This window comes from Megascapheus bottae, chromosome 24 (assembly GCF_031878675.1).
Source record: "Megascapheus bottae isolate mThoBot1 chromosome 24, mThoBot2.hap1, whole genome shotgun sequence".
Taxonomy (NCBI): domain Eukaryota; kingdom Metazoa; phylum Chordata; class Mammalia; order Rodentia; family Geomyidae; genus Megascapheus; species Megascapheus bottae.
The window spans coordinates 24,380,881-24,401,913 of record NC_143532.1 but is presented as its reverse complement, the minus strand read 5'-3'; the positions used below and the strand labels follow the sequence as shown (position 1 = coordinate 24,401,913).

Below are 21,033 nucleotides of genomic sequence, written 5' to 3'. Positions count from 1 at the left end.
CTTCCTTCTAAGCCAATAACTCTGCTGGAAACTTTATTTGGGATGGATAGCTTGCATCTGCCTCCCTCCCTCAACATCTTTGTAGGTTCTCACTGAAGCCTGGAGTGAAGACAGGGCTAGAAGGTACAGTATCCTACTTTATCACGGTGCTTGCCGACATAATCATTGCTCCTTTGAAGATGTCAAAATGAAAACAGTGTCACTGAGGGGCTCCATACGGAGGACTGACCCCCACTCTGCCTGGCAAAGACACTTTCTGCTTTTCTGACTTGGCCATAAATAACCTGGCCACCTCTAATTTGGCCTCCAATACCCTGACCAGCCGTGATTTATTCACAGACCAAAACAGGCATCTCTAATTTGCTAACCAGTCGCTGCAATTCTGGCCTCGCCAACCAATAATTCTGCCATCTCTAATTTGCCAATAAATAATTCTGCAGCTTCAAATTTACTAACCAATAATGTGACCAATTTGCTGACCAATGGTTGTGTCAAGGCATAATGGTGCCCCTAGCAGATGGTAATTTGCTAAGCAATATTCGGACCTTTCCCCTTTCAGCAATAAAGAACCTTCCTGATCTTTGAATTCTAAATTCATTACTTTGTTCAGAAGGATGCTCTAGGCTGCTGTGTTTACAGGATTTCTCCCTAAAGTTGATGCTCACTTTCTCTCCCGCCCCCCCCTCTCTCTCTCACAAACACACACACACACACACACACACACACACACACACACACACTGCTTCTTTATCCAGTACCTTGGAATGTCATACATGTCTCATGTGCTTATTTGCCATGTATTATTATATTATGACCCAGCAAGAGAAAGTGACTTACTCTAAGTCACATGGCAAGACAGAAATGGGACAGGAACACGTGTCTCTGGGATTCCATGCCAGTAGCTGAATTCTATTACCTGGAAGGGTGATTTCCTTTCTCTGGGTATTTGTTGACTGGCTGGGCTAGCTGCCACCAGACCTTGGTCTACCCTGTGCCAAGATCTCCTGATGCTGAAGAGAGGAAGGACACTGGCTTTGCTCACCTTACTAGCTGGGGGGTCTGAGAGCTGAACAGGAAGGAGGATGGACTATGCCACAAAAGAGATCTTGGCTCAGTTTCAGCCCCCGAAAATGCAGACTTGAAGCAAAAACCAAGAATCGAGTCCTACCTCCTTTGATGAACTCTCCATCAGGATTCTCAGAAACAGTAAGAAGGAAAGTTTCACAAAGTAAAGCAGGGCCCTTCCTTATAGAAGGTCTTGCAGACCAAGGTGAGATGGCTTCACAGGAATGCAGGAAAAGCCAGAGTACGCAAAAGGTATGGGTACACAAAAGGGTGGGGGCATGGAGGAAAGCCCCACAGAGAGTGCCTACTTCACCTCCCAAGGTCAAACCATTACGTGAGGCTAACATGACATAGAGGTGAAGCCCATCCTTCACTGCGCTGCTCCTACCACTTCAACTGGAAGTGTCTCTAGCTCATTTGTATGCTTCGGTCTATCTTCAGAAGCGAAGCTAATGAAAACCAATAGTATTTACCAAAAATGAGGGAGGGTTTCTGGGGACTTAATCAAGTTGGTGTCGTCCAACCAGTGTGAGATGATGCCATCCACAGAAGATGGCCGGCTATTTCATTTAACCAAGGTTCTTCTTCAGGACACACATTCCCCTGTGATCTGACACCCCCAGATCAGGGGTCAGGGGTATCAGGGAAGGGAAAAGCAACCCTGGGACAAAGAAGCAGGAGATGATAACTCATGGCAGATGCTGGGATGGCATAGGTTCAAGGCCAGCCTAAAATACCCTGGCTGTCAAGGACTGTCTTGTGATCACATCCTATTCCCTGGGGTTAGAAATCTGCTCTTCTCCATTCTCCCTCTCCTCTTCAAAGGCCATAGCTGGAGAAAACAGACTACTTTCCCCAGCCAGGCTCTGGGTAGACTCAAGGGAGGTGTCCTTAGGGCAGAAGATTCTAGTGCATTCTAGAAAGGATGACAGGGTAAATCATATTCGTTACTTGTATCCAATTCCTGTCCTCACCCCAGGTGGACTTTGACAACTGAACAGCTGACTTGGATTTTGTCCTAGTCTAGTGATAGATCTCAGCTCAGGTGTCACCTGGCATGGGCAGAGTGGGTTGGGTGCCCACTCTGTTTCTCTTCATGGTAGCATTTATTGCTCTTCGAAGCTTCCATTGGCTCATTAACTCCTTCCTCAATGCAACCTGAGCTCTCAGGGCCAGCATCTGTAACCTGTTCATGGCCACAACTATTGGGGCATTTCTAGATCCAGTATGTCTCGGTCAGAACTCAGCCAATATTGGGCCTTTTGGTGGATGGTGAGTGATTTCTGCCTGACTTGAAATAAGGGATTTGTCTCCAGCAAGGGAAGATTCACCTCCAAAGTAGAGCCCAAGACAAAGACTTCAACGTTTATTAATGAAGTGACCTGGGCCAGACTGGAGGCAGGGAGCAAGAAAGAGACAAAGGCCAGTGCGACAGTCCCCTGAACCCTCCTGACCAGTCTGGAGACAGTCACAGCAGAACTGCCACCAGAGCAAGGAATGGGGGCAGCAAGGACTTGCCATGCCAAGAGCGGGCATCAATTTACAGATTGTGTGCATGCGCACTGAGCTTCCTATATAACTGTGTCAGCAGAGTTTGGACAGGAAGTGAGACCAACAAGGCATGGAACCAGGTGAGGTGCTGTAAAGCGGCACCTGTGCCAGCAATTACAGCCTGCATAGCAACAGAAAGAATGGAAGGTGAGGACCTGATGCTCAGATCCTCCCCTTTCTAACAAAGGGACTGGAGGGTCATCCTTGGTCTCCCGAAGGCAGGTGAGAACACCCATTGGTAGCTTCCCATAGGTCCTTGCTACAGCTGTCAGATGTGTTTCTGTATGCTCACCAGTCTGTGTGGCCACACTGCAGGAGGGACCACACAGCCAACCATCTCAACACAGTCCTATGGGTTCCATCATTCTAACCACCTATACTCAGCCCGATGGTGGCATCAATCACAGGCTAAATGAGTGGCTCTGACAGTGTGCCCCAGACCAGCCCCCGAGAACAGAGAGAAGCACAAACTCTTGGCCTCTGGTAAGGAACGTGAGCATGGCGAGTCTTTTGAGTGGGTGGTACATACTGCAGAGGGAGAGTCTGTGGCTGGGTGAACTGTACCCAGCAGGTACCTACTCCCCTTATCCCCTTTGCTGGAGGTATTAATGTCAACGCTTCTTTGGGCTCCTTACCTCCTTCCTGTACCAGAAGTTCTACAGGGCAGGTGTCTATTCAGAAGCATTGCGGGGGGTGAGGGGGAGGTGGCTCTCCACTGGAAGCCATTTTGAAACAACTGAAGCCAGAGCACTGGTAAGAGGGTGACCTCTGGGTCACCTCTAAAGAGCCTGGCCATTCTTTCCTACCCACCCACATCCCTGAGCAGTGGATGATTCAATACAAGGAGAGTAACCACAGGGCTGGGAAGAATGCTACGTCCCATTCTATTATATGGAAGGTGCGTCTTGTATTTATGTAAAAGACATAGTGAGTGTCTCATTTGATCTCTCCCCAAAGCTTATGGCAGTAGTCGTGAGGAAGCTGGCTGGATGTGGTGGTGTATGCCTATAATCCCAGCTGCTCTGGAGGTAGATAGGAGGATTGTGGTTCGAGGCCAGCCTGGGAAAAGTTTGTAATACCTTATTTCAAAACAAGCTAGAGGGCCGGGAGTTTGGCCTAGTGGTTAAAGTGCTTGCCTAGCATGCATGAAGACCTGGGTTCGATTCCTCGGTACCACATACATAGAAAAAAGCCAGAAGTGGTGCTGAGGCTCAAGTGGTAGAGCTCTAGCCTTGAGAAAGTCCAAGGACAGTGCTCAGGCCCTGAGCTCAAGCCCAGGACTGGCAAAAAAAAAAAAAACAAAACCAAAAACAAGCTAGATATGGCAGTTCACACCTGTAGTCCAAGTTATTTTGGGAGGCAAATGTAGGACCATTATTATCCAATGGCCTCCCAGGGGAAATGATGAGACCATATCAAAATCACCCACAGCAACAAGGCCTAGGGGAAGGGCTGAAATTGTAGGGTGCTTTCTTCACGAACATAAGACTTAGGGTTTGAATCCCAGTACTGTGAAAAGAAAGGAGAGCGAGAGAGACGAGAGAGAGAGAGGGAAGAGAAGAAAAGGAGGCAGGGAAATAAGCCAGCCAAAGCACAGTACCTAGCAGCGGCAGGGAAGGCCTTCAAGTTTGGTTAGTTGTAGGGGCCACGGCCAAGGGCAGAATGTTTTGGAATCAATTCCAAGGAGGCAAGCAGGGATCACAAAGGCAGAGGCCCACAGGACAGCCTGGGTAATGCCCAGTAGGCTGGACCCACACCGTAGGGAGCAGTGGGGACTGCAGTAAGACATGGAGCAAGGACTAGTATAAAGGAGTGGACCTAAGACAGCTCACTAGATGTCACTTGTGTAAGAAACTCCATCCTCTGGATGTAGAAACAGGGCAATTCTGGGATTGGGGGGGGGTAGCCTTTGTATCAGTATCCTGAATTATTACTTGTGTGTTTGGGACTTATTAATAGTTTACACCCTCAACTATATGATGTAAAGTCCCCTGGACAGAGTTCATTTCTCTTTTGTTCATAGATGTGTCCCAAGCACAGAGAAAAGAGCACATAGTAGGTGCAAAGCAGGCGTTGTGTGAATGAATGGCAAGCTCTCCTCTAATTACTTAGCAGGCTCAGAAGAAACACATCCCAGCAACCCTTCAGCAGCTCTGTCTTTCCTTTTTACCAGCTCAGACTGGCAACAAGGGGAAACAGAAGCTCCTGGTACCCCCTAAACCATAGACTGGGGAGGGGGAGCACAGTAAATCTGTCATTGCTTAAAGAGGAGAGAGAAAGACAGACGGATGAGTAGAGTCTAGAAAAGAGAGAATAAAAAATTGTCCCATGCCAACGACGGTCAAAATGCGTTATTAGGATGTCCAGGAAATTATGGCTTATGTCCATTAGTCCTTTCAGGGTTAATATTGATGCAGATATTATTTCTATCCACGGCCCCATTTATTTGAAATATTATGACGGGGAGTAGCTGTGGCTGTGAATCAAATCGATTGATGGAGTAGTTAGCTGTGCCACCGGGCAGCCTGCCCGCCCCCTCCCCCTGCCGAGAGCAGGAAATATCTCAAGGAGATGGTTCCTTAAAGTGAGCACTTTATCATCATTTGTCTGCAGCCCCTGCTAGGACCGCCTTGCCCGGCTTCCCGTTGGGCGCAAGGAACTGTCATAACTCAATCAGGCGGTTAATGCCCATCAGGTACCACCAGCCCCAGCCGCTGGCCAAGCAGCCTGCTGACAGCTGGGTGTCGCCTGCCTCAGCCCCGCTGCTGGCCACATGCAGGGCAGAAGTATTTTTGGAGGTAGAAACATGGAGATCGGTTTCTGTGTGTCCTTTCCCATTCTCTCAACCCCACAGGTCATCTTCTAAGCATTTGGGCAGGCTGTATTTCCTGCCTGAAATCCCTTCGCCCTGTCTCTGTTTGCAAACAGGCTATGCACTGTCAGAACAGGACTTGGGACCTGGTATAGGGAATGGGCCACCTTTGCTCTGTTCCTTCACCCCCACTGCTCCCTAAGAGCTCACCAGCTTAACAGTAGTATGTTTCCTGAGCCCTTCAATGGCTCAGAAAGTCCGTGCCTTGTGTTTCCAGCTAGTCAACTTCCTGGGAAGGACATGGTTGGAACAGGGGCTCTGTTTATGGCAAACTGGTGTGGGCAGTGAGGGCTGGAAGGGGAGGGGGTCAGACCCTCAGGCCCCAGTCTGCGTATCTCCTCATCACTCTACATCTGCACACATCATTGCTTTTCCCACTGCTCTAACAGCCCCACACATAAGGTTGGGGTACCCCTTAGCCCATACCCTTGCTTTACATTACTTCATAACTCTTATCACATATATTTTTGCCAGTTCTGGAGCTTGAACTCATGGCCTAGGCACTATCCTTGAGTTTTCTTAAGGCTCGCACCCCACCCTTGAGTCACAACACCGCTTCTGGCTTTTTCTGTGTATGTGGTTCGATGCACAGGAATTGAACACAGGGCTTCGTGCATGCTAGGCAAGCATTCTACCACTAGGCCACACTCCACACACCCAGTAGGCCCTTACCACACATTCTTCAATATGTTTTTGATTCCTTACATAACTCATGATGTCACCCAACCCATAACTGACTGCTGCTGGAAGCTTCTCCAGTGTCATTGATAGCTGAGTCTCCTCCCAGTTTTCAGATGGGGAAACTGAGGATGAGTAGCTCTAGGAACCACTGAAAGTAACCCAATCCAAAGTAGAGATAATGTTCTGAGCCAGGATCTGATCCCCTAAAAACTGAGGAGGCTTAGAGAGGATGGTGATTTTGTTTATGTGTTAGTTTGGCCATGGTACCTAGTGGTCCAAAGCTAGTCTAGATATTATTACGAAGGAATTTTTGACAGATGTAACTAATCTTTGAGGCAGTAGAATTTGAGTGAAAGTTTATCCTGTGGAATATGGGTGGGCCTCATCCAATCAGTTGAAGACCTCAAGACAAGAAAATCCTGCCTGCAGATGCTGTTACCTTGAAGGTGCAGTGCCACCTCTCCCCTGGGCCTCTAAACTTCAGCCTTCTCTGCAAACTTCTAGCCTGCTAGCACTGCAATGTCATGAACCAGTTCCTTAAAATCTTTCCCTGTTCCCTTCCCTTCCCTCCCCTCTCCGCCTTTCCCCTGCCCTCCCCTCCCCTCTTCCTTTCCTCATCCCTCCCTTCCTCCTCTCCTCCCCTCCCCTTCCCTTCCCTTGCCTTCTCTCTTGTTTCCTTCTTGCCTCTCCCTCTCTCCCCACCCTAGTGATTTTCCTCTGAAGAACTATAATACAGAGACCTTCAAGTCCAATTCTTTATTTAATAGAGAGAGAAACCAGAGCACAGAAAGGACAAGACGCTTACCCAATATTACACAGAAGCTGAAGGATTGAGCCTGAAATGAATTAGAAAAATCCTAGCCACTCTCTTGCTCTCTACTGAGGACCTGGAGCCCCCTTCATCCCTCTCTCCCACCTCCGAGTCAGGTGGAGGGCAGAGATCACAGGTGTTCTGAAGAAAAATCACCTCCTTGCCAAAGGTGGGTAGGTAGGTGGGGACTTGGAAATCAAAAATTCAGTGTGAAAATACAGAAATCTAGCAGTGGAGCCAATTTTCCATCACACTTAGCTACTCCATTTGATGTGATAGTTTGCTAATAAAACATGAGCATTACAGTAACATAATATTTTAAGTATCCATTAACTAATACGTAAATATAATGGAACCTTATGGAAATATACTTAAGTTGTCACCAACACCCCTAATGCAATATGCATGACCTCCAAGGCTATTTATAGCTCTTGGGTTTTCTCCTTGCCTGTGACTTCATTGGCTGTCACAGGGGATCTTGTTTTCTCCTGGCCCCCGTTGTGATGCATTCATCCCCTGGGGCCCTATCTGCTGGGCTGTCTGGTCTGGCCTGGCCTGGCCTGACCTTACCCACACCTATTTGCTCCATAGTGCTATGGACACTTGTGTGGACCAGGCTGAGTACTGGGCACTGAGACAGCAAGGCCACCGGGGCAGCCAGCTGGTGTGGGCTCATAGTCAGGCACACGTCATATGGATAACACTTGCCAAATACTGGTGCAGGGTATGTGGGAGGTAAACCCGGAGGCCTCTTGGAAAAAGTGGCACTTGAGTTGAGAGCGGAGGTGGAAGTACTGGCTGTGCAAGGCAGAGCAAAGGAAGGGAATGGAGGGATCATTTTCAGACCAAACACGAATGCACAGATTGTGAGAGTGAGGGGAAGACCACACATGACATGGGGGCAGTAAACAGAGGGGAGGTCTGCAAAAGGCCAGAAGGGTGTCCCTAAGGAGAGCCGGGGCAGGTGACAAGGCAACAAGGGGTTCCTTTTTACTGTCAATTGCATCCTCAACTTGGAAGGAGGAAATGGGTCTCAGGAATGGCATCCACCAGTTCCATCTGTGGGCATGGTTTCTGGGAACTCCCAGCCCTGAGTGGGCCTCTATGACCGGGTCCTGAGCCTGAAGCTGGCATGGAACTGTGAGCTTCTCCAGTTCAGGCCTTTGAGGGAGACCTGTGCCTGCTTGGGCAGCCACTGTCCCAGCAGCAGTGGGTGTTGGTATTAATATCTAACAAATCTTCACCATAGAGAAAGTGTGGGGATCAAGGCTGGACATGACCCAGGTACCTCAGGGGAGGGACATCCTCTGTCCATCCTGCAGGCTAGCCTTTTCCAGCTCACTTAGGCGACAGTTCCCGGGCTAGAAACCCAAGGCATAGGTGGTTCTCTGAGAAGGTTCACCTTCTCAAGGTGGCAAGATGAGAAGCAGGGAAGGGGGGGGGACAAACACACACAGCCCCCCCCTACTCCCCAGATGTCCATCCCCCTGTAATTACAGAAATACATTGCTTCTTAGCAGTGCCCTGCTGAGCACTGTCCTGCCAAGATGTGGCAGGGCTGGGGAAAGAGGGAATGCTTTGTCCCCACTGTCACTGGTGGAGAGTGCCGAGGGGGGCAGGGAGCTGAGACCCTGGAGCCTCCAGTCTGCCACACCCAGAAGACCTAGGCTGGGGTTTTGAGATTAAAACAAAATGAAACCATCCAGACTAACGGATAGGACTTGGTCAGGACAAGAAAAAGTGGTAGTGCCCCAGAACACCAACAAGGCCACCTACAGCATATGAAAAGCAGTACAACCAGTGGATTCCTGGACCTGGTGGACTGCTTGAAGGAGATAGTAGAGAAATAACTGATATTCCCTTCCTTCCTTCCTTCTTTCTTTCCTTCCTTCCTTCCTTCCTTCCTTCCCTCTTTCTTTCCTTTCTCTCATTCCTTTCTCCCTTCCTTCTTCCCTCCCTCTCTCCTTCTTTGCTTGAATTCAGAGGCTCAATTCTTGATTGGCTTGCTTATTCAAGGCTGGTGCTATACCATTTGAGTCCCCTTATCTAGTCTCGCATTTTGCTGGTTAATCAGAGATTTGCAGATTTGTCTGCCCAGGCTGCTTTTAAGCCAAAAACCCTCTGGATCTCAACTTCCTAAGTAGCGAGAAAAGGGAGTAATGGTAATACCCACATTCATTGGGTCAACGAGGACCAAATAAGCTACAACCAGTGGAAGGCTGGATATGTACTGTATTATATCTGATCCAGCCTCTATTAGTTGTAGGACACACCCTGTGTCTTGGGAAATAGGACTAGAGCAGATCTTAGCAGAAATGGTCACTTTTTCTGAGGAAGTGAGCCAGTGTTCAGTGGTGTCTATCTATCTGCAAGGTCTAGACAGTGGCTTGGATTAGAAAATCCATGGCAGGGTTGTAAACAGGGCAGAGGCAGAAGAAGCAGACACAACTGAGTGATGCAGATTTAGTGCCAGGTTAAGTCGAGTCTATGGTTGCACATGGGTGACCCTTGGATGTAGGACAACCAAAATGAGGACAATAAGAGGAAGAGCTGGCTTAGGAATGAGAGGAAGAGTTTATGATGGTGTCAGGTTCACTTGGGAGAGAGGAGGAGACCACCAGAGCTAGACCAATGTAAGTCTATGGGAGTGGGGAACCTTTGTTTCCCTCTGCTCAGGACCATTTGGGTACTTCCACCATTCACGGGCTATCACAAATCATCAATACAGGCCGTGGACAAGAATTATAGAGAACTATATATGGCTGTCACGTGTGGACTGGAGACTCCTGCCCACCCTTCCTCCATCCTGAGCCAAGGAACGTGTGGATTTCAGTGACACGATCTCCAATCCCACCTCCACCAGAAGAGAGTGGAAGCTCAACTAGCTGAGGAGAGCAACACATCAAGAGCCTTTCAGAACCCTGGGTGTATTGACATCTTTGAAGGTTCTCTTAAGAAAGAGGATCAGAAGAGACCGATACAAACGGAAGACATTAAAAGGCCTTTATCCTACCCCAAGACCCAAGGAAACACTTCAGTGGAAGGTTATGAACAGTCACTCAACCCAAGACCCACCCCTTCTATTTGCTTGGAGACCAGATGCCCTTTCCCCAACTGGATCCAATTGTCCAATGCTGTTCTCTGGTCACACCATGAAGACAGGATGTGATGTCAGCAGTGTGTTCTTCATAGATCTACCAGTGCCTACAATGGATGTGGTCTGAAGTAGACATATAAAATGGGGGAGACTCAGGGCTTCCCTGAGAGGTGAAGGCTGGTACCCTCTTTCCACCAAACTCCTCCAAAGAAGTTCCCAAACCATCCATCTTCTCTCAAGTTTCCATGGTATTCTAGTGGCTAAGGATGGAAGTGGCTTTCTGAGGGGGTCACCACACAGTCAGTGTCAGAAATAGCTTGGACCTGGGAGCAAGTGTGAGTAGGACAGCTCCATTCCTGGCAGTGCCCAGGGGAAGCAAAGGGTAATCACAAGCAAGGAGTAAGAAGGCCCTCCCCGTGACACAGACCGCTGACCCCTGGAAAGCAGCTCTGGAATGGCGGCCAGAGGACAACATGCATTTGATGGCTAGCCCAGCGCCAGCCCAGAAGCCCGCCAAGTGCCAGGTTGGCCCCTGCCCCTCCCTTGGCAGTGGTGGCGCCTCTGGGACCTTTTGGCGGACTGATCTCCTTGCAGACGAAGGTCCGAGAGAGAGAAGGGGAAGGCAGGGAGACGTTGCTGTGGTTTTGCGGCCAGGAAGAGAACATACTTCGGATATTTAGGGGATGGACAGGGAATCACTCCACTTCCCCGCAGTGTCTGGCTGCCAGCGCTCAGCCACTGGAACATGCCATTTGAGAAATGTCTTAATTTTCTCTCGAGCATTGGCCAGGTTCCTGCTACACTCGTGGAGAGCGGGAAGAGAGGGCAGGAGAGGGAAGGTAAGGGTCATACACTGGGGCAGAGGATTGGTGGACTGGCTGCAAAGAGCTTTCTATGTAAAGAAAACACCATGGGACCCTGCCAAGTCCACCCGCTGGCTGGCTTGCTCTTGCCCCGGTGACCCCAGACCCCACAAGAAACCCCACCTCACCTTGCCCCATGAGCCAACTCATGAACCAATAACCCAACATAGAGAGTGGGTTCCATCCATCTAGCCTTGGGTGGGATACCAGCGTGGGAGACAGGAGAAAGCTGGCACCACCTCTGCCAACAGTGAACCAGTTTGTATTTTTATAGACCGTGGCTTAAAGACCTCAGACTCTGTGAGTGGCTCCCTCCCATGCTTATTTTTAATTTCCAAACAACTTGATTTACTGCCTGAAAGCCTCTGAGTGTATCCACTGACACAAGATCTCAGAAATATCAGAGCCAGAGAAGAACATACCAGAGCTGCCTTTGTCCAATGGCCTCATTGTCTGAGCCTGGAGGCGGTACCTGTTGATATTTAGACATCCTGAAATAACACATAGACTAATATTAGGATGGATTTCTATGGCAAAAGGGGGGTTGGCAGTGGGACAATAAAAAAACAGACTTTAGAATCAGGAGGACTTTTGTTCAGTCCCTTCTCTTGTCTCTTGAACAGCAGAACAGCAAGTGATTCCTTGGAAAGGTACCTCTCCACACCTCAGCCTTTCTGTCTCTGAACCTGGAAAAACGGAGTGCCTACCACTGAATAAGAACAGCTGATAGAAGGAGTCACCCACAGTATCTGGCAAGAACAGGTGTTCCACAGAGAGATCTTCTCTCAAGGAGGCTGGTGAGAGTGTGTATTGGCTTCTCTCTGCGTATAATCACCCATTGCAGAGAATTCAAGAACTGGGCATTTGGAAGAAGAAGGCCAAGTACCATAAGACTTTGTGGAGCGAGACACAGCTTTATGAAGATAGGCCTGGGTGAAGATGGTCCCTTCCTGCCGAGAGAGGACCTCAAGACCCTCACTGAGAGTGTTATGTCAGTGTGCCCATCTTGCCCCAGTACTTGAGACGTCACCCGATCAGGGTAGATTCGGTGGTGGACTGCTTTGCCCAGGCATCGGAAAATAGAGCCCTGGCTCACAGTGTGGAACAGGAGATTTACCTGAAAGATACCCCAGTTTGGCCCGATAGAGATCAGCTGGCATTTCTCAGGGCTGAAAGAGTGGCAACCGAATCCTTTGCCCCGCCTGACCCAGCCCCTGTACCAGTGCCATAGATCGATTTCTATTTTTTCCTCTCTTCTATAAACACTGGCTCTGGAGCAGGGCTGCCCGGATGGCTCGGCACAGGCCCGCCCCAATCCCTGATCGTCTATGGCAGATAATGCAGGCTTGAATTCGCATCTATCCCAATTTTCATTCACACTGAGCTTTCCTGGCACTCGAGTAATGAATAAAGAGAGAGGGGAAAAGGAGAAGGGCTGGCCGGGGGAAGGGAAATGGGGAAGAGGCATCTGTATGAACCATCCCCAGCTCAGATTCTGGACCAACAGCTGCTTTGTGTTTAGAATTTGGGGCTTGACTGGGTTTCAAGGCAAACCACAGCACCACAGCGGACCTTTCTTCTTCCTGCCAACAAGCGTCCACAAATGCCCAATTTAGAAGCTGGCAATTGCACTCATTTAGGATTTCTGGAGGAACTCAGGTAATCCAAACTCTCAGGTCAGAAAGGGTAACGAACTCATTTCACTAGTGCAGTTTTCTTATTTCGTGGCTTCTGCTGGTGCTCAGTTGTCCTTGGTGTTTCTTCACCCCCAAAACACCCCAGCCCATCGTGGGCTCTGTTTTCGTGTCATCCCCCTCTCCCAGGATTTCTGAGAGCACAGCAGGGGTCCCAAAGACTGAGAACCATCTGTCACAAGTCTCCTGGCTCTTGCCCACTTGTCCAAAGAAGAGGACTTGGTGTGCATAATTTCAGACTTACCTAAAATTCTCTTTTATGGAAAAAAAGAGGGATGAAGAAAGAACAGAGGCAGGAGATGGAAAGAGAAAAAGGAGAGAGGCCATGCAAAGACTCCCCGCCACATGCACCTATGTCACCAGTGACTATGCAGAAGTGACTGAAAGGGTGAAAGAGAGGCACCTTATGGTGACAGCTAAGTGACATACATAATGAGCATTGCACAAGAAGGGCTAAGGTGGACAAAGTTGGCCTGGGAGACAGAATTTAGGAGCAAAATAAGATATACAAGGTTACTGAGGCTTCAGATAGAGCCATCTGCTTCCTACACCAATACTCCTGCTTATAAGCTGTGTGACTTTAGGCTGGTTATTTAACCTTTCTGTGCCTCACTCCCCTTGTCCATACAATGGAAATGCTCAACATCTGGGGATGGTAGGGCACACCTGTAATCCCATCACTGGGAAAGGCTGACACAGGGGAATCTTGGGTTCCCTGCTAGCCTGGGCTATACAGTGAGATCCCACCTCAAAACGATAACAAATGGGTAATGTCTCTCCTAATGCGACTACGGGGATTAAAAGAGCTAACTGGGTGGATTGCTTAGAGTCATGCTTGCCACAGGATAAATTCTCAGTAAGTTAGCTACCTTTAAGTTGAGCCTCATGTGTGGGTGGGTAGAGAGAAAGAGAAGGGGATTCCAGGCTGGTAGTAGATGGGGAGCAAAACTGTGTGAGTGGGAGGGCAAAGACTGGTTAGGAAGAGGTGGCCAGGTTAGAGCAAGGTGCTAGCACTAGAGCATGGTGGGAAATTAAGGGCAGCAGGAAGCTAGGGTCAGACGAAATGGGCTGTGGATGCCAATAGTCCGGGCATAGGATTTTCCTATGGGAAACTGGATAAATACAAATAGTGGACCTGTGACAGTGAGTAAAGGAAGGAGGACTAAGGCTAGAAAGGCCCTGCTTCGAATCAGAGGCAACTTGAAAGGACTTAGATTTCAGATGGCAAACTTGGTGCCACAACCATATTGTCCTGTGTTTATGGAAGGCATCAATAATCAATCTCATCCATCTTTTCCTCTGAGGTCAAACATATCCTAGGAAATGTTCTCCACCGTGTATTGGAGGTCATTCACACCAGTGGGTCAGAGCTGGGACAGGAGAAGAACCCTATTTGTCTCCCCTGGGCAGGACGGAGCTGGATTGGGGAAGAGAAGAACAAGACAAACGTAAGCACTACAAAAGAAAATGAAGAAAGGGCAGTGAGCATGGGCATGGCCTCATGGCAGAAAGGAAGAAGAGGAATTTGCTGGCAGTGACTCAGAGTCCTGGGGGTGGACACGATGTGCACTCTGGGAAACAGGAAGGACAAGGTGTGGTGGAGTACAGGGGACAGCTATTTGGGTGAGGCCAGGTGGCTTTGGGATGTGGGGAGTGAGGATATATTCAGGACATCACAGGTACTGATCTGGAGCGCCGTCTGAGATTGGAGTTGGGGACAGGGATACAAAAGCCAGCCTCAGGAAGGTGGCAGCTGACACTGTCAGTGCAGGTGATCTGAAGTAGAGAGAAAAATGAGGGTAGAGGGACAAAAAGCTGACACTGAGTCTGAGCAAACACTCAGGGTTAAATAGTGAATATTAAAAATCAGGCCAGACACTATGCCAATCATGTCTGTAATCCTAGCTACTCAGGAGGCTTTGATTTAAGGATCGTGATTCAAACCTAGCCTAGGCAGGGAAATCCATGAAACTCTTATTTCCAATTAACCGGCAAAAGCCAAAAGTGGAGCTGTGGCTCAAATGGAAGAGTGCCATTCTTGAGTAAAAAAGATAACATTCTGACTCTGAGTTAAAGTTTCTGACTCTGAGTTAAAGCCCCAGTGTACACACACATACACACACACACACACACACACACGTGCACTAAAGAATAATGATGATAATAAAGTAAAATAAAAACTAGGCTATTAGAGAAGGGGTGTGGTCAGTCTTCAGTCACATTGGAAGCCCTGGGGGTTCCAGGACTGGAATTGTATCTCAGGGCACTCATGGCCTAAGCTGCCAAAATCCCCGCCCCCTCCCATCCACCATATGAAATTAATGAAAACACTTGCAGTCCACATTGAACATAATTTTATACAACCATATACAAATTGAGTTGGCTTACGCCTGAGCAATTGACGTAATGTTATGGCTTTGTAGACATTTAAACCTATATTAATTTCAGTTCTATGGGTTCCTTTTTGTATTTTAGAGCCAAAAGTATTTTTTTTTTCAGTTCTCAGATATTTTCACAAGGCCTGGAGAAGCATATTACAAAGCTTAGATCTTTTCCTACAGTGCCAAATGTTTTAGACAGCTTCGCCTGGGTTTGGGTGGCCAGGATTGGGGAGGAGGGTGGATGGAGAGGGCAGGGGTCCAGCAAGGTCCATCCTCCAATGAAGGAGTTTCGCACTCCATCAGATGTCCTCAAGGGTGAGGACATAGAACATCCGAGTTTGGAACAATGAAGATGGTATGAGCCCCCGGATGCTGACCTGCCCAGAGAGCCAGTGCCAGATGTTGGCGCTATAGTTTCTGGACATAGAAGCAGCTGGGGAGCAGGCACAAAGGCAGGGGTCCTCAGAAGCCTGTGTCCTAATCAGCAGGACAGAAATATGACAGTGTTTTTCAGGACACTGCTCCAGCTGTGTGCAGACAGATAGATACACAGGACATATAAGTCATATCTTGGACATTCAACTGGTGGGTGGGGTGAGGGGGCTCTCACATGGGTATCCAGGCTTCTTGACTCCCCAGATTTTCTCCTCTGAAAGTCAGATTTCTTCACCAGGTGTGGGTATGGAGTCCTCTCAGCCCTGGCGGCGGAGTTGAGGGCGTGGGGAGTTCCACTAGCTGTGGACCTGCAGTCCAGTTAATCCTCCTGCAGTTGAATGCCTCTGCCCAGTCTGAGGGGCTCTCCCGCTTTGCCCAGCCCTTCCCCTCCCCCAAATCCCTAGGGAACAGGCCTTCAGAGCCAAGTTGCAAAGTCTAAGTACTTTTTAAGCAGGGCGATTTAGTGCAATTATTCGAAAGTAAACAATCTGCTGTGTCAATTAAACATTATTTAGCATGCATTTCTTCTGATGCATTGTACAAGCAGCTCTGAAGTTCTCCCGTGGCAGAGCTCAGCCTGGAACCAGCTCTAGGTCATATGAAGAGCCAGCTCCTCACTATTTTAAGTTCCCTCCCCACTCCCTTTTCTGCCCCCCTCTGGCAATGGGCTATAGGGACAGGAGTAATTCCTGACCTGGTCTGTCACCCCATTTCTTCACTTTTCTTTCCAGTTCTTTCTTACACCCTCCTAAACCACAGGGGAGGATTCTGGGAGAGACTAGGTAGAGGATTCGTTCCTCATCTCCCTCCAGTGCTTTTTCTTTTATTATGTTCTAGGTGAAATGACTCCCAGAATAAAGTGCTCAAAGCATTCTTTCCGTTCTTTCCTTTTTCCATCCATGTGTATTTCGTAGAAAAGGAGGTCACGTGTTTCCCATTAATTTGCTCAGAACTCCTCAATATAGTATACCTAAAAAATATTTGCTGTCCCAAGACCCATGCCACCCATTTTCTAGAAACCTCCACTGCTGTCTTCAAGCCATTCCTACTTATCTCAAGTAGCAGAGCAAGCTGAACCAAGCAGAATCTTGCTCCTGAGCTGCTTTCCTAGGAACGGTTCTGGATGGCTTTCAAACCAGCCATTTCTCCTATTGTACCCCTTAGGAATATAGCTAACTCTAAAACCAAAATGGTGCATCTTAGTTCAGTAAGCTCTCAAACTAGACTCAGTTCAAGTAGCAGAGCAACTTGAACTTACCAGGTTCTTGTTCCTATACTGCTTTCATAAGAGCAGTTCCATACTGCATTCCAATTAGCCATTTCTTTGCTTGTGTGCAAACAAAACCAACCACACCACTCCCTCCAACTGGTATATACCACCAACAGGGTTTGGCTTCTAGTCTAGGTCTGTGGGGATTCCAGGGGGGTCAGACTTGGACTTCCCTGGGGCAAAGGTGGTATCCCAAATAACAGGCTGGTGGTTGTGGCCTCTGAGTGTCCCCTGCCCTGGATCCTTGGCTCACACTCAGCTCTGCTCCTGTGAGCTGAAGTCGTGTGGAAATTCTTCCTGTGCATGCCTGGGCCATCTAGAAGCTCTGGGCATTAGGAACTCAAACTTCCTCCATGGCATCTTTAGAAACTGACCCAGCTTCATAAAAGACCTGATGTTGCTGGCAGATGCTTTAGTGATAATCACTAGTCATTTGCATTTGTAAAGGGCATTGTAGTTCATAAAGCCATTTTTGCCTCCACAGCCATGTCTCATCTTTCAATACGTCTTCAAGATATAATCAACTGAGGACCAACCCACTTGCGCTTTGCAGATGAGAAAACTGAGACTCTGAAGAAGAGCACCCCAAATGGAGTTGCCTTTGGTTACCAGTTAAAGGTTTCCATCACTATACCAAATCCATCTTTCTCTAATTATTTACTGGTTGACTTCTCTGTCTATGAAGAAAAAAAAAAACTCCTGGCAATCACTCCTAGAAAGTGATCATTTCAACAATATTATCTTTGTATCAACATGAAAATCATTTGCAGGTTATTTATTTAGTTATTCTTTTTTATTTTCCTGAGCCTTTTCCTGAGCTCTTCAGCTCAAGGCTACTGCCCTACCCCTTGAGCCACAGCACCACTTCCCATTTTCTGGTGATTAATTGGAGATAAGAATTTCACAGACTTTAGTGCCCGGGCTGGCTTTGAACCACGATCCTCAGACCTCAGCCTGAGTAGCTAGGATTACAGGCGTGAGCTACTGCACCCTTTTTAATATTGTGGTTTCTGAACACACCTTAACTGGGGCTGACCACATGGCAGGTGCATGGTGGTCACTGGAGTCCAGTGGCCCTCATCACAGATCAGAGTTGCGCATGCTCTGAATCCATGTTTCTAGTTAGCCACTATAATAGCCCTGTAAGAAATCTGTTAATTCCCAAGTCCCAGATGATAGACCTCTGGAAGGAAAAATAAACCACCAAAGGTCCCCTGGCTCCTGAAAAACAAAAATGACATTTTTGTCCTGGGGCTTGAACTGAAGGCCTGAGTTTTTGTTGTTGGTTTTTTGTGGTGGTTCTTTTTGGGTTTTTTTTGTTTGTTTGTTTTTGGCTCAAGGCTAGTGGTATTCTATCACATAACGTGAGCCCCAGCTTTCACTTCTGGCTTCTTGTTGGTTACTTAGAGATGAGTGTCACAGACCTCCCTGCCTGGGCTGGCTTTGAACTGTGATCCTCATACCTGAGCCCCCTGAACAGCTAGGATTATAGGCATGAGACATCAGCACCTGGCAAAGCTGGCATTCTAATTTGAACCTGGATGGCTAATTCTCCATGGAAGGAGCATCAGCAGAACACTGTCCTTTTCATCTTGCCACACCTTTTCCAACCACATCTTAAATACTGTCACCCTGAACAATTCTCCTAGAACCAGATGTTGAGCATATGCTGAGTGAGTACAACCAGGCAGGCTTCCTGGAGGGGGTGTTCCTGGAGAATGCCATCTATTTCACTGCAAGTGCACCCTATGCTTAGGAAATGCCTTCCCATCACCCACTCCTTTGTGATAAAGATGACCACTTACCAGATGTAAACCAGACCCAGGAAAGGTCATTGGGAAAACATGTGTGATAAGGAGAATGTCTACCATTTACAGAGTGCCATTTACTGTATTGAAGTGACTGTGACACCATTTGAATGTAAGACAGAACACTGTGTCATAGGCGGCTGAGGAAGAAAAAGTGCCAACTAATTGGAAGGTGGCATTGATTGCAGGTGTCCGAAGTGCTGGGTGTGAACAAACAGGCATTTTAGAATCAATGAAGGGCAGAGTGGAGCAGAGACAATGGGAAGACACTTTGCATGCTTTTCCTTGACTTTGTTCCTTTGTAGCCTGCCTAGTGCCATTTTAGACATGAACGCGACTTGGACCTTTAACTACGTGATCTAAGATTATTACGTTCCTACCACTGTTACTAAGAGGAGCTGAGGGGGAAAGAGTCCTCAGACTCAAAATACAGCTTCCTCTCCTCGGTCAAGATCATTATAGTTCAGCTGCACACGAGTGGCTCTGCCTGTAATTCTAGCTACTCAGGATACTGGGGTCTGAGGATCACGGTTCGAAAGTCTGTGAGACTCATCTCCAGTTAATCACCAGAAAAAAAAAAATAAGCACTAGCTTTTAGCACAAAAGCTCAGGGACAGCAGCCAAGACTGACCGGAAAAAAAAAAAAAAAGTTCATATAGTTCCCAAACATGTTTCAGCCAGTACAGGCTATGTTTCATGACAATAACAAACAGCCCCGAGTTTCAAACACCTAAGTCCACACACATTCCTACTTATGTCTGCTACACTGAGTTCTAGTCACCCAGACCCTCCAGATAATCAATGCTGCCACCATCAAACTGCCAGCCACAACTCCAGAAGGAAAAAAGCCTTAGAAGATCCTTTATCCATAAGTAAATACTTACCCAGGAAAAATGATGTATGTCACTTCCTCTCACAGCTCATTGGCTAGAAGCACAGGTCATGTGGTCCCTGCTCACCCACCATAGGGATCGAGGACATACAACTGTACCTAAGGGCAGGGAGTCACAAATACTAGTTACTCAAAAGCTACTAGTAGAATTATCAGAATTAATGGAAAAGTGAACTGAATAGACTTTCCAAGACAGGTTATTACAGATGGTCAGTAAAGAAATACATGAAAAAAATGTTCACCATCTTTAACCACCAGAGAAATGAATATCAAAATGTCACCAAGAGTCTCATATCCCAGCCACAAAAGTGCTCATCAAGAAAACAAGAACAAAGATATTAGGAAAAGTATGGGGAGGAAAAGGGATCCCTCACACATCATTAGTGGTAGTGAAATTAGTGCAGCCACGATGGAAATGTTTAGTTTCTTGAGAGTCTTCTTGAATATGCACATGAGGATATATAAATAAATGATCACACAAGAGACACCTGCCCAATTATGCCCAATGAATGATTTACAATGGCCAAGGTTTGCACTCAGCCTACATTTTCATTAATGAAAGAATGGATAAAAAGCGTAGTATATGTATACAGTGAATTTCTATTTGGCCAAAAAGAAGGAAGTTATATTGTTTGCAAAAAAAATGGATGGAACAGCAAATCAACTAGACATAGAAAGATAAATGTTACGTTTTTTTTCTCTCACAGGCAGGATCTAGAACACAGAAATGACATGGAAGCGACAGAGGGATCATTATGGAACAGGAAGAAGGAGAGGAGAGGAAAAAAGGGCAGAAAGAGGGTAATGGGAATCAAAGACGATTAAAACACATTCCATACATGTGTGAAATGTCATACCCAATGTCATGTCCAATGTCATGTCCAATATTTTATACACAGAATATACATGAATATAAGGAAGAATTTCTCAGAAGTTCCTTGTCCGGTCTAGGAGAGCAAGCCAGGCTTCCTGAAGTTATCTAAGGTCTTATATCAGTGATAACTTCCGGTCCATCAACCTCCCAGAGTACACATGGGCAGGGGAAGAGGAGAAGACAGATTGTGATGCTGCAGCCGCCTTGCTCATCAGCTCTGAGCCTCCGTGAGTCTCAGCCTGTACTGGAGCAGGGGGGCAGAGATGGCCTTTGTTTTCCCAGGGTTTCCTCTCCTTCAAATGCTGGTTCCCCCCGGCCTCTGCCTATCAGAAATTGATAAGACGGTGGAAAAAGTGAGCCCATGGCTGCAGACGGAAGAGAAGCCTGGCAGGGGGGAGGGGGCCATGGGGACTTTCCCTACCACCACAGGAAAGCCTGGTTTGTGTCTCACTATGTCCCCCTCAAATCAAAGGACTTCTTCCCATTTTCCACAAACTGGTGAATGAACTTAGACCAAGCTTCTATGGCAAACAATTTCTGAGGTACTTGACTACCAACTCCTGGCTCTAGGTTAGAACAGAGAGGGAGGCGGGCTTGGTGGAGAGGTCACTTCTTTTCTTTATATGAACTTCAGCTTGGCTTGAATTTCTGGTCCTTCCTGACTAGCGCTAAGCTCCTGAGATGGTGAGGAGGGTAGCTTTACCCTGGGCCACTCAGGAATATGTCTTTCATCTGGAAC

The 21,033-nt window shown here is 47.6% G+C and overlaps 1 long non-coding RNA gene across 3 annotated transcripts in view; it reads left to right on the top strand.

Moving 5' to 3' along the window:
- Positions 1-20,231, top strand: part of LOC150047145 (uncharacterized) — a 44,760-nt gene extending 24,529 nt beyond the window's left edge. The window contains exons 3-4 of one of the 3 annotated variants that reach the window (XR_016539510.1): positions 17,205-17,338; positions 20,128-20,231. This is a non-coding gene — a long non-coding RNA (uncharacterized LOC150047145). Of the gene's footprint in view, positions 1-2,931; positions 3,057-17,204; positions 17,376-20,127 lie in introns of those variants that run through there. The other 2 variants (XR_016539509.1, XR_016539511.1) reach the window with 2 other exon arrangements.
- Positions 20,232-21,033: the final 802 nt, after the last annotated feature.